Source organism: Anguilla anguilla, chromosome 17 (assembly GCF_013347855.1).
Source record: "Anguilla anguilla isolate fAngAng1 chromosome 17, fAngAng1.pri, whole genome shotgun sequence".
In the NCBI taxonomy this organism is placed as follows: Eukaryota; Metazoa; Chordata; class Actinopteri; order Anguilliformes; family Anguillidae; genus Anguilla; species Anguilla anguilla.
Window position 1 is genome coordinate 16779689 of NC_049217.1, and position 14407 is coordinate 16794095.

Below are 14407 nucleotides of genomic sequence, written 5' to 3' on the forward strand. Positions count from 1 at the left end.
ACACCCAACACCTTCGGGGAGAAGGTGTTTGTCCCCTAAAACCCGAAAAACACCACTCAAGTGCAACGAACAGCGGCTCTAGACGTGAACTGGACTGAACAGGCACACAAGCCGAGGTCACCTCCTGGTTACTGAAAGGAGGTCCCTGGCACTCTGTTGGATCTGGGTGTGTCACGTGTCTGCTCGTAACTGTGGCTCAATAAGCGACCCCCGCTGTCGATCGGCTGTGCTCTTCTCTACGGGAGGCTCATGCAGAGACCGCCAACTTCCCCTTAAGGAGGGATCTGGCACGAAACCCCCCCAAGGACCTCAACGCCCCCATCCTCCGTAACCATGCCAACCGAGCGGCGGGTTAAATAGAGAGCTATTCTTGCCGAAGGCCCCAGGCTCCAGGGGATTAAAGAAATACGTTTTTTTTTTTAGTTCTTTAGATTAAAAAAAATACCTATTGTGACTACATGTCCTTGTGGGGAAAAAAATGATCGACCTTGCATTTTGACCGCATTGGAACCATTGATTTACGCTTAAACGTGTGGCTGAAAGTCCTTCCCTGACCCTCCCTATGTGTGAGACAGTGAAGGTCCTTCCCTGACCCTCCCTATGTGTGAGACAGTGAAGGTCCTTCCCTGACCCTCCCTATGTGTGAGACAGTGAAGGTCCTTCCCTGACCCCCCCATGTGTGAGACAGTGAAGGTTCTTCCCTGACCCTCCCTATGTGTGAGACAGTGAAGGTTCTTCCCTGACCCCCCCATGTGTGAGACAGGGAAGGTCCTTCCCTGACCCCCCCATGTGTGAGACAGGGAAGGTCCTTCCCTGACCCCCCCATGTGTGAGACAGTGAAGGTTCTTCCCTGACCCCCCCATGTGTGAGACAGTGAAGGTTCTTCCCTGACCCCCCCATGTGTGAGACAGTGAAGGTCCTTCCCTGACCCCCCCATGTGTGAGACAGGGAAGGTCCTTCCCTGACCCCCCCATGTGTGAGACAGGGAAGGCTCCTCCATGCTCCGGCGCATGTGTTCCCAGCAGAGCATGACAGACAATGCAAATAAATGCACTGACAGATAATGCCTGCACATCCACAGCTAGGAAACCACACGAAATATCAGAAAGTGTCAGAGCGTCAATAAAAGGACGAGCGCTTGGACTTTAACCTCTGCAACAGGAAAACCACTGCTTATTAAACCAAGTGCCCGAGCGGACAGTCAGCGTGGTGGGTGGAGCGCGATAACAGCAGGAGAAAGTTCTGGAAGCACCCAGCTGGACAGAGAGAGCCGCCTGTCACCCACACCTCCACAGCATTTACCACCCAATTTAGCTTTATCTAGCAGATCGCTGCCTAGCTCCTCAGCTGTGAACAGGGACTTCGCTGCACTGTGAAATCCTGCCCAACGCTCTGTCGGGGGGGAAAAAAGATTAACGGTTTCGAGTTAAGATGAAAGAGAGAGAGCACGTGTAATGTATGTGTAAATTTTGGTAAAATGAAACTGAGTTACTCGGGTATGTGGAGAAAACCTCACGCGAGTGTGTGTGTGTGTGGGGGGGGGGGGGGTAACCTCACCCAGCTCTAGTAGAGAGGGGAGGCCAGGCGTCACGCTGTGCTTTTCTACACCTTTAATGGTGCTTGAAATGGCGGAAAGTGCTCTGGTGAGAAGAGTTTTCAGCGGAGTGGGCCTGCTGGCTCCTGTCAGCACCTGCGTCAAAACCGGCCGCCGCCCCCCCGCCACCGCCCGCCGTCAGAAAGCCTCCGCCCTCCCGCGTAGAGCCCGGACCGGCGCTCCAGGGTCCCTCTGCACCCCCTGTTCATACCCCACCCTTCAGCCGCACGACCACACCGCAACTTCTAATGACACCGTAACGCTCTCTAACTGGATCTGTGCGTGTGGGAAGAGAGTGACTGATCCCGGGATCTTTCAGATGGTATAGAAAGAGGTGTGCAGATCTGGGGACTGTACAGCTGCTACAGTCCCACAGAGAAGTTAATCAAGGGCTTGGATTTACAGAATGAGCTGTTTCAGAGATACTGCAGGGAGATACAGACTGAGCTGGTGATGTAGGCTGGGCTGGTGATGTAGACTGAGCTGGTGATGTAGACTGGGCTGGTGATGTAGACTGGGCTGGTGATGTAGACTGGGCTGGTGATGTAGACTGGGCTGGTGATGGAGACTGGGCTGGTGATGTAGACCGAGCTGGTGATGGAGACCGAGCTGGTGATGTAGACTGAGCTGGTGATGTAGGCTGGGCTGGTGATGGAGACTGAGCTGGTGATGTAGACTGGGCTGGTGATGGAGACTGAGCTGGTGATGTAGACTGGGCTGGTGATGTAGACTGAGCTGGTGGTGTAGACTGAGCTGGTGATGTAGGCTGGGCTGGTTATGTAGGCTGGGTTGGTGATGTAGACTGAGCTGGTGATGTAGACTGGGCTGGTGATGTAGGCTGAGATGGTGATGTAGACTGGGCTAGTGATGGAGACTGGGCTGGTGATGTAGACTGCGCTGGTGATGTAGGCTGAGATGGTGATGTAGATTGGGCTGGTGATGTAGACTGAGCTGGTGATGTAGGCTGGGCTGGTGATGTAGACTGGGCTGGTGATGTAGACTGCGCTGGTGATGGAGACAAAGCTGGTGATGTAGACTGGGATGTATCAGAGACACTGAGAGCAGGAACAGTATGAGACAGTGTGGATGGTGAGGTGCTGTCCACTCATCTGAATTCAGTGATGAGTCTTCCCTAGTGACTCTAATGAACAGAACAGTTCAGCACACAAGATAAAAAACACAAGATAACATGGGCCCCTGTGGAGGAAAGTAGCTAGGCAAGACAGAGTGAAAGAACAAAAGAAAGAATGAAAGAAAGATAGAAAAAACTAAAAATGATTACTATCTTCTCGTTAAAATCAGCGAGAAATAGTATTTTTATTCATTCATTATTAAGTGGAATCATTCACATAAGAGAGAGAAAAGCCGTTTGACACAGCGACTGGGAGAGATGGAGTGAAGAAGTGGAGAGGGACAGAGGGACGGAGGGAGGGAAGGAAGGGAGGAAGGAAGGAAGGAAGGGGGCAGAATGGCTAGCTGCTCTCATTAGCGCTTTTCTGCTCCCGGGCTCAGTAATCCCCAAAACGGGGCGCGCTCCAAAGAGCTGCCAGCTCTCCTCCGTCCGCGGGAAGAATAGAGGGATGAATGCGAGCGAAAGAGGGGAGGGTCGCCGCGCCGGAGAGAGAAGCCTCCATCTAAATACTTAATGAGGGCCGTTTCGCTTAGTTACCATCGGCAACCGACGCGCCAACAGAAAAAATTCCCCGGCCATTATGAGCGTGTGGGTGCGTGGGTACGCACGTTCGCAGAATTTTTCTTTTCGGGGAATTCTCTCCCCCCCCCACCCCCCCCCCCACCCCCTCTTGAGCAGTCAGGTATTGGGGGAGCTTGGGAAAGGGGTTCAACTTCGCCCCTTTTGTCCAAAGTTCTTTTTTTTTTTTTTTTTCCCTAATTGATGCGGTCCTCAGCTGGCTATCGCCGTGGAGACGGACGAGGAGATAGAGAGAGAGAGAGGGAGAGGAAGGAAAACAAAGGAAAGGAATGGAGGAAAAGACCCGGGGGACGGGAACGGGGGGGGGGGCACATTTGGTAGTGGGAGGGGCGTCGGTGTGGCCCCGCCTACAGGTCACATCGCAATACCTGCTTGTACGCCACCTCTCCAGTACGTCTCTCACATTGAGTAATATTAATAATCAGAAACTTAATTTATCGTTAAAAAAAATGAATGCGGTATACTTATTCATACAAACACCCACAAACAAATGTGTCACGTAAATGAATGCATCCCACATGAAATGGGGCTGGCTGCTGAGTCTAAATTCGGCAGAGCTTCCAGCGCTGTCCTCTAATGAGGCGACGCGCTCGCGGTGACGATTCGGTGAGGTCATTTGAGCGAGTGTTGTTTTTCTAGCCCGTGGGTGATTGGGGTGGGGTGAGGGGGGGGTGACGGCTCCCCCACGGAAGCCGCGCTTCCGCTCGCCGCTCTCCTCGCCGGGCGGATGACGCGCATCCGCGTATCCGGCTCGTCGCGGGGCTGAGTCACCGCGGCGACCGGGGCGATGGCGGCCACCCCGGCCGGGGCTGTCACGCGGCCCGCGGGGCGCACACCGCCGCTAACAGCGTCATCGCGGCGCTGCTAACTGAGGACACGGCGCTAGGCAGCGCTGGGCTGGAGAGCGCCAGCCGGCCCGCGCTGTCTCCCGCTGTCTTGGGTCGCCATCTGGTGGCTGGCACTGGGAACTGCAGGCACTTGGATTTCCATCAGTGGAGATGTGGTAAAGCCAAAAATTATCAAATTTTTCCCCAACCCCTGTGCGTTTCTGAAGTGTGGTTCTCTCTCACTCTGCCGAAAGGAGACAGGAGCAGTGTCCTCCCAACCCCCTAATTTTTCCTTTTTCTCTGCTTTTCATTTTGCTTCTTCAATAAACACGTTTGTAACCGATCCCATTCTGTGTCTGACTCCTTTATGTTATGGCCTTTTTGAGCCACCGGGGGCCTATCCAGGATCGGTAAGTGTTAGGTCCCTCTCATTTTAGGATTGACCTTTTATTGTCCTGTTTTGTGGTGTGCTTGTTCAGTTTTCTAACCTCCTTAAGTTTGTAGTGAATTGTATTTTGTTCTGAGTAATCCTGGTAGGTAGGTGCTGAGAGGGTCATCTGATCAAATTTTCTAGATTTTCCATCATCCCACTAATTTATTATTTAGCCGTTTTATTTTGAGGTAACCCTAGATGGGGACTTAAGTCCCTGGTGGGGGTACGCACTTTAGGGCTTTTGGTCCTAGTCTTGTAAGTCAAAGGTTTCTGAGTTAAGTGTTTAAAGTGACCACATACCTGGCGAACCCCAGTGAAGACCAGGAGGCACTAGTAAAGTTTTTGGGTAGGCAGTCTGGAACCAGGGTGCTCTCTGTGTTAGAGTTGGCACTTAAGATCTTTCTCACCATTGGTAGTAAATTTGCGAGCCACATTACACGTCACCTATGTTCGTCAGCTAACAACGAACATAGGTGACTAGCTAGTGAGGGAGACAGAGATATATGGAGAGACTGCTAGCCAGCTAATGAGAGGGATAGAGAGGACGGATAGACGTTTATGATTTCACATTGGATAATTTCCCATTGATTAACACGTTCGGAATGTGAACAACACACTTGCAGATGCAAGTTACAATCAGTCGCTGCTGCTGCCGTAGGCAGAGACCGTCAGCAAAGCGCGTTCAATCCGAACAAATATTAGTTTTCAATTAGAATTCCTGCCAGCTAACGCACGTATTTCAGCATTGAACATAATGTTAATTCTTGTAAGATATTGACACTTAAAACATTATAACTGATTCTCTTATCTGTTCAAAATATGTTATTTTGAGTGAAGAAAATGTGTTTTTGTGGTGTAGATTATGTGTTCAAAATATTATCCAAAATTTGGAGAGGTTTTTGGACATGCAATTTGGAGAGGTTTTGGGACATCTCTGGAAAACTATTGCAAAATTTCACTGCTTTTAGTTAAGTACACAATTTTTTTTGCAGTTGTGGGGAATAGGCTGGGGGAGAAATTTATAATTTTAGTTTTGAGTAGCAGTTTTTTGTATTGTGGTGCTCCTAAGCGAGTTATTTTGTGTTGGTAACGCCTATCTCTTGTATCTAGATACTTGAGGGCTGCAGGGGTGAAGGATTACTTAGAAAGTTATTTTCTAGACGTTTGGGACTTTAGATGGAAAGCAATCTTCTTGGTGCTACTTTTAGTGGATTGCTTTCCGGTTCCAGTAGTAGACTTTTTTGGAAATTGTTTTGTGGAAAGGTAATCCTTTAGTGCCACTTTTGGCAGGTTAGTACTTGGAGTGCTACATGTGTAAGTGTTTTTTTGTAGTTTTAGTTGAGAGAGCATTCAGTGTATGCTGCTACTGTAGTGAATGTAGCGATGCGCTATTGTTCGTGAAGGACACGTCTTGCTGTGGCTAGCTATTGTGTGTGTGCATGTGTGTGTGTGTGTGTTTGTGTACGTGTGTGTAATGCTTGGGCATCTTAATGGTCACTTTTTGGGAGTTTAGTGATGACTGGTTTGGAAGCAGCAGACGCCGTTGTTGTACCGTAGGGTAGTTCTGGTCCTTTCTGGTGCTTTTATATTTTAAATATACTAGTGCTTTTCAATCTATCATATGAGAACCTTTTGACCTTTGGGTCAGCTTTGGGTTCTAGTCAAATGTTTTGGAAAAGGTTTTGCGGGTGTGCCTTTACACATTGTCAGCTTTCAGTCATATTTTGTCTGAGGAAATGTGGCTGTTGGCTTTGAACGATTTGTCTGTGGCTCTGAGCAATTGGTCTGTGGCTCTGGGCAATTGGTCTGTGGCTCTGGGCCATTGGTCTGTGGCTCAGAGCAGATTGGTCTGTGGCTCTGAGCGATTGGTCTGTGGCTCTGAGCAAATTGGTCTGTGGTTCAGAGCGATCGGTCAGTGGCTCTGACCAGGCCGCATTGTGCTCAATACCTATCGACTGTCCTCATAAGAGTGGGAGCGCTGGAGCAATAAGACCTGCAGAGATTGAATGTTTTTCAATATCTAATCCGCCAGCACCGAGAGAGCCACGGCAGAGCGGACGCTCCCAGCTGTAAATCTGGCCTCTCCGCTCCTGCAGCAGGTCGCTTGTCACTGTCGCTGTCAGCAGACTGACAGAGATGAACAAGTTTAATTTCCCCCTCGGGGAAAAGGACGGAGAGCGGGCGAGGGTGCAGACCAAACACAGACGCTGGTCCGTACCGCACCCTGCAGAAACGAAGCGCCGAGCTCCGCCCACCCTCTGATGTCATACCGCCCCGCACTTCCTGCAGGACGGGGCGGAGTTCACCGTCTACAGCCTGGAAATGAGCTAGCTTTGTTTTTACAGAGATATAAAAATTTGAAGCATTGTCCTATTGCATTTGATCATAATATTGTGTATCACATGGTAGTGTAATGGGGTAAAAAAGAGGAGGAAAAAGAGGAAGGGAGTGAGGGAGGGAGGCAAACAGAGGGAGAGAGGGAGGGAATAAGAGAGAGGAGACTGAAGGCAGCAGTTCATTAAGCAGCTGAATCCAGCAGTATGGTACTACCACTGTAAGCCATTCACAGGAGACTAGTTAGCTCTTAGCGAACCTGCTGTTACTCTGCTATAGCCTGCAGGCTACAGCTTGTGAGCTCTGTATTTTTAATCGATTGGCTTTTCTGTTATCTGTTATCGCTTATAATCAAATTTAAAAAGTATTGAGCGGTGGGAGGAGGGAGGGAGGAAGGGAAGGAGGCAGATAGAGAGAGGGAGTGAGGGAGGCAGACAGAGAGAGGGAGCGAGGGAGGCAGACAGAGAGAGGGAGGGAAGGAGGCAGACAGAGGGAGGGAGGGAAGGAGGGGACAGAAGGAGGGAGGGAAGGAGGGGACAGAGGGAGGGAGGGAAGGAGGGGAGAGAAGGATGGAGGGAAGGAGGGGACAGAGGGAGGAAGAGAAGGAGGGGACAGAGGGAGGGAGGGAAGGAGGGGACAGAAAGAGGGAGGGAAGGAGGCAGACAGAGGGAGGGAGGGAAGGAGGCAGATAGAAAGAGGGAGTGAGGGAGGCAGACAGAGAGAGGGAGGGAAGGAGGCAGACAGAGGGAGGGAGGGGACAGAAGGATGGAGGGAAGGAGGCAAACAGAAGGAGGGAGGGAAGGAGGGGACAGTAGGAGGGAGGGAAGGAGGCAGACAGAGAGAGGGAGTGAGGGAGGCAAACAGAAGGAGGGAGGGAAGGAGGGGACAGAAGGAGGGAGGGAAGGAGGGGACAGAGGGAGGGAAGGAAGGAGGGGACAGTAGGAGCACAGAGGTAGCAGCTCATTAAGCAGATGAATCCAGCAGGTAGTATCAGGACAGCAGATGCTATTTTATCAGACAGACGGTCTTTCATTTTTCCTCCATTAACTGACCTGTTTTTAAAACTTGCATTCAACCCAAAGATCACATTTAAAAATATAAAAATAAAAGTCTGAGTGAGATAAAACGAGTGTTTTTCCATCGTAAGGACCAGGGAAGAATTGCCTATTCAAATGTGAAAATTTTATTCAAGTAATGTAATAACCCCCAAAAGTTCCTTTCAGGCATTTTAGTCTGGTCACATTGTACTGCACGGACTGCAAACTAATGCATTCCACACACTCTCTCTTTCTCTTTCTCTAAATTTCAATTTCAAAGTGCCTTATTGGCATCACATATATAGGCACTTGTGTTGCCAAGGCTGAGGTTCCAAAATACAATATATACAATATAAAGATATAGATTATGAATTGGGTATTCTTAAAAAAACCCAAGTTCTCACTCTCTCTCACTCTCTCTCTGTCTCTCACACACACACGTGCACACACACACACACACACACAAGCACACTCTCTGTCGCAGTAAGAATAATGACTCAGCGGAGGACATTAAACTTTATGAGCAGTCCCAGCGGAGGCGTTCAGCTTTTTTTAATTAACTGCTTTCCACGGGCACAACCTTGCTGTAAATATCGGGGGGAGATTCGGGTGCCCTGAGAATTAAAACAGCATGACCTTTGACCTTAGTAGACCCAAAGGAACTAGTGACTGAAGAAGAACCGCACATTATGTTCCATGCAGGGTTAATAGCTGCATAGTTATAGTTATTATACAATATTTAGCTCTTAGCGAACCAGCTGTCACTCAGCTATAGCCTGCAAGCTACAGCTTGGGAGCTCTGGATTTTAAATCCATTGGCTTTTCAGGAATGCACTGATATGAACGTACACATTAACAAATCCATTAGTTTTCATTTATAATCAAACAGATGAAGTACAGAGAGGTGCCATTGGTTTCCCAACCCGCCTCTGATGCTGTAAACTGCTCGCTCACAAAGGCTAGACGCTAGGAAAGCTAGGAGACTGAACGCAGGCGGCTAAGCTAATGTAAACGACGCTATTGGCCAACGAACGATGACATTCCACCGGCCGAACGTGAGACAGGCACCCGTGAAGGGATTTGGGTTAAGTGATCATCGGAGGGGACAAATCGGGCATTTCCCGTTCTTGCGAGCGACGCGTTCGCCGCCAAAGGTGCTTTGGTACGCCCCGTCCTGATGCCGGACTTCGCCCGCGGTCTCGTCGATCGGTCCCCACGGCATTCTCGTCAGCGCCCCCCTCTAATCGAATCAGAGACACACGGGCGCTTTTGGGACCTTCGGGGCCAGGTGTAACGTTAAAACAGACGCTCTTATCCAGAGTAACAGATTGTGTTTATTTTGTATATACACTCCGACGCCGCACAGTTACTTCTGTTATGCATATAAACAGCCGCATTAACAGAAGCAATTCGGGATTAGCACCGTTAGTCAAGGGTACGATGGCAATGCCCCACCAGGGAACTGAACCTGTTCCTAATTCAATTACGAGCCCAGCTCCCCTACCATCTGACTGCGACACGACAGGAGGGAATGTTTACCGAAAAGCATGAAAACAGACCCCACCAGACTCTAACACGGGGCTTCCCAATCCTGTTCCCGGGAGGTCTACCTTCCTGTGGGTTTTCACTACAACCCAAAAAAAGCACGCCTCACTCAACAGCCAGAGATCTCACTGAGCTGCTAATGAGTAGAATCAGGTGCGCCGAATTAGGGTTGAAATGATAACCTACAGGACGGTAGATCTCCAGGAACAGGATTAGGCACCCCTGCTCCAACACAGCTGCACAGAATTATGCCTCAAGATTAAGACTTAAATGTTGTTGAATCACTGAATTTAAGTTGAATATCATTTGCTAGTCTTCCTTCCAGGACTAATTCATGGATACATTCTTCTGTAGGGTACTGTAGGCCAGCTGTTGGTTAGTCCTGCAGCCTTCTGAAAACAGAGCTGAAGATGGGAGTGTGGAGAACATCCTTAATTGTACCTGACGCAGTAGTAAACATCCACACTTCAGAGGCCTTGTGAAATGTTTCTGGGAAAAAACCACTCATCACCACTGTCACATATTGGGTGTTGATAAGACAGCCAATCAGCAGTAAGGTTGTACAGCTTCCATATGATCATGTGATGTGTTTTTGTCAATCACATTAAAGCTGCAAGGTCTTGCTGCTGATTGGCTATCTTATCAACACCCAATAGGAAACGGTGACGTTTCCATCCCCGGAAGCATTTCATACGACCTCTGAAGTTTGGATGTTTACTACCTGATGTACACTAGGCAACACACTACATGGTGGCAATGATCATTGTTGTATTTCATTCACAAATACACACACTCACAGACACACAGTCACACCTACTCACAAACACACACACACAACACTCGCTTACACACACACACACACAAACTCACACACACACACTCACAGACACACACAAACTCACACAAACACACACTCACACACACACACACACACTTGCACACGCACTCTCACACACACACACACACTTGCACATGCACGCACACACACACGCACTCTCACACACACACATACACACACACACACAGAACAAGGAAAAGAACAGACCTCAGGCAGATCTCAAGATTCAGGGCAGGCACTAAAGATATCTATTTTGTGCAATATTTTTTGAGAACAAGCCCACATGGACCGGCTAAAGTGAGCTCCAAATCCAGAGAAAAAGTGGGAGGCTTTGCCATGAAAGAGGAGAAAAGAGGCGAAGTGCAATATAGCTGAAACCTGGGCACTGCCTGAAAGGGAATTACTCAGGAATGAAATGAGAGATAACAGCTTTACTGCAGAGAGAGGGGGACAGCTGCTCTGGTCCAGCACTCTCAGGAACACCGGCGAAGACACTCGCCACAATCGTAAAACACGACTGCGACACGGAAACATGACAAAATATCGCCCGCGTACGTCCGCGAACACCGAGATAAGCATAATTATAGTTCCCCCAAAACGCTATCGGTAGCAATTTAAAATTATTGAAGCCTGAAATCAATTTTATGAACCACAAGGCATGTTTGAATGTGCCAAGCACGAACTAAGCCAATTGCCCCCCAACCACATTATTTACATTTATGTGAAGCAGTGCATTGATTACAATGCAGTGTTTGTGTTCATTCAATTTTGAATAATTAAATTCACAAAATTTATTGAAATTCAATTCATTCACAGAGCTTAGCAAGAGTAAGACATTTTGCAATTTGTATACTGAATTTAAATTCACTTCATGAATTGACTGTTTTCAGTCAGTAACCTTGATTAAAAATACGACGATTAATTCAAAAAATTTGTTTTGGCATCTGTTTTCAGATCACCAACTGCCACTGACCCCCATCCCTGTTAACATGGGCAGATCATTAACAAATGTATAATTGGTGAAGGCAATAGCCATTATCTAATACATTTCACTACAGTATAGAATGACAGTAATAAAAGCCTATTTCAGATTGTTTAATGCTTTCTTAATGCACCAGCTACTGTTATTTTCTTCCCTAACTAACAAGAGTAGGAGGTTAACAGTCCTATTTACGAACATCATGTAACGCACATGACTGTTTTTCAAATGCTTTGCAACTACATAATTTAATGGTTTGTTCATGTCAATTAAAGCATTAGTTTATGTTAATTAATTTGTCCTTTTAATAAGCTTCCTGTGACTGATGACCAATCCGCCCGCATGCTTCTCTCAGGAACTGTTTTCTGACAGAAGCACATGAAAAGCCTATTAAAAATGAATGAATAAATTTATGAATGAATGAATCATTGCATTTATATAGCACTTTTCTGAACCCTCAAAGTACTGTACAGTGCTGAGTCACCTCACCCATCACCAATGTGTAGCACCCACCCGGGTGATGCACGGCAGCCATTTTGTGCCACGTTTCGCCGATACACACGGACCCCCCCAGTCGCCGCGGAGACTGTCACTCAACACAGCGCCCCGCCTGAACCGCGGCGTTAAGCGGAGAGTAATTACCGATCACAAACCTCTTTAACCGAACAGCGGCTGCCCCCGGGGAGACAGACAGACAGGCCTTTGTGCTTTAATGAGCAGCAGTTAAGAACCCAACACGAGCCAAAAATACGGCGCTTCCGTTTTGCCCTTTCCAAATACCTCGTTTAAATAAAATTATACGAAAACACAATATCAGCAAAGACGCATAGTATTATTAGTCTTTTTTAGAAGTAATGGGAAATGTTAGTGTGTCTAGCATTTTGAGTAAAGAAACATGAACGTTAAACTTATCGTATCATAAAAAGCGTTCACATACATTGCATTTATTTAGCAGATGCTTTTATCCAAAGCGACTTACAAAAGTGCATTTCATGGTATTTGGACAACTACAAAACAGAGGTTCAATGAGGTACAATGCTAATTTCGTACAGCTATTTACGCAAGATCTGGCAGCTTTCAACTCATCCCAAATCAACCGGCGCGACCCCAAAAGCAGTGATGTCATGCTTCCTGCTCGTGACTCTGTGAGGTGTGATGTCATCAGAATCATGTTACTGATGAGCTCAGTGCAGACTGAGGACCAGGTGGAAGGGAATGACTGAAGAACCAGTCCTGTAGGAAAGAGTGGCAGCTGCTTGCCACTGAACAGCTGGCTGTCTTCTGCCCCCACCCCCCAGCATGCAGCCACCGGCCATAACTAAAACTGAAATAGTGCTTTTTGGGCAGGAACATGAAGTGAGAAAGAGGGCTCTGGAAGGTTCTGTGTCCCCTCACATGTCTGTACATCACCCCTCCCCCCCTGACCCCCGCCCCCCCCCCCCCAAATCCCAGCTCGTTTCACAACGCGGCTCCAGGCCACAGCGGGGGTCCTCATCCCAGAAAGAGCCGCAAGGTGGCTGGCTTTTCATCTTCACCAAAAATTCAGCAGCCACTTCAGACCCAATGACCAGGTCTATGTGAGTTAATTGTGAAGTCGACAGCTTGAATAGGTCGGGTTATGTGCTGAATAACAACGATAACAGCAGACCTTGGAGGTCTCCAGGACCAGGGTCGGGAATCCTTGGCCATAGAGACCGGTATTACGCGACTTAGATATACTTCCAGTCAGGGGAGAAATTTGGAAGCTGCTGACGGCCTTGTGATTGAGTGGACAGTAAAATACACAAAAAATACACAAAAATGTACAAAGTACCCCCCCCCCCCCCAACATATATTTTATATCTATTAACCACAATAGAAATGGTGGAGGTGTAGTTTGCTTTGCAGGTGGTACGGTAGTGCAGGCAAATAAAGGGCAAATGAGCCATATTACATATTGAATACACACATGCGAGTGCATATTCTACACATGTACTCGAAACAGCGCCCGCCCCAGCCGGGTGACCCCCCCGAGTGTGACCCCCTGTTCCTGCCGGGGGGGCCCCCTACCCACTGCCCTCCCCGGGGCTCCTACAGAGAGGAGGGCAGGTTGGACCCAGAATCCCCGTATGGAGCTGGGCCGCTCTCTTTCCTCCGTCCCGCTCTGGGGGATCTCGGACCCAAATGTGAGCAGAAATGCAATTTGGGATTTGGCGAAGACGAGGCACGCGGGAGCACTTCCAGGGAACAAGTCTTCGCCCAAAGCTACAGCGGGCGGCTGAGACTCCGCGACCCGAAATTAAGGTTCAGTACCGAGGCTGAACTCGGGATAATTCACTTCCAGGCGCCTCAAGCCGGACTTTGAGAACAGAAACTCTGAAACTCTCGCCTGAGGCTATTTCAGACCGGTTTCAAGTTCCAATGTCAATCTTCCTAGAACTTCCATTTTATCCCAATCTCTCTGAACTTGAGCTCACACAGAATCCAGCCCCTAGGAGCTCAGAGATTGGCTTTCATTTTCAGGTTTATCCAGCCCAGGTTCAGATCTGTTTTACTCTCCCAATGGCATGACATATATCTTATACAACACGAACGGCCAACATAGCAAACAGTCAAACCCAAAAACCAACATCCCTGTTGAAACTCAACGACATCGCTACAGATGCACGTAATGTGGTTGCCCGTGTCGTGTATAAAGGCGAAGTCTGTCACACAAACCGCCTTTGTCAGTGCTGGATAGGCCTCGTTCAGGTTTTTGTTTCCTTTCTTTTGAAGGAGGACAGTTTCGCTGTCGTAGGAGAGCACTGGGACGCACGGACGAGAGGGCGTGGGGTTCAGCCAGACAGAGCGTGCTGGACGCGCCCGGAGACAGGCCAGCAGCTCCGCGTCGCTACGCGTCGTTCTCTCAGAATCGACCTTCAGCAGGACCCCGCCGCTCTGACGTCACAGGACGGCAGCTCTGTAAATTCCGAGCGCGCGCTTTCCGCGAAACGGGGGTGGGGAGAGGGAGCGGGAGGCCGAGAGGACTCGCAATCGAGCGTCGATGACGGCCACTCAAATCTTCCACAAACGGCGGCTCGAATTTTCCGTAATGGCGACAGGGTTGCAGGCGCCGTGACGCACCTGCGGG

At 48.8% G+C, this 14407-nt stretch overlaps 1 protein-coding gene across 1 annotated transcript in view; it reads right to left on the bottom strand.

Moving 5' to 3' along the window:
- Nucleotides 1–14407, bottom strand: part of LOC118217113 (ankyrin repeat and fibronectin type-III domain-containing protein 1-like) — a 140074-nt gene that overhangs the window by 99858 nt on the left and 25809 nt on the right. The window lies entirely within an intron of this gene.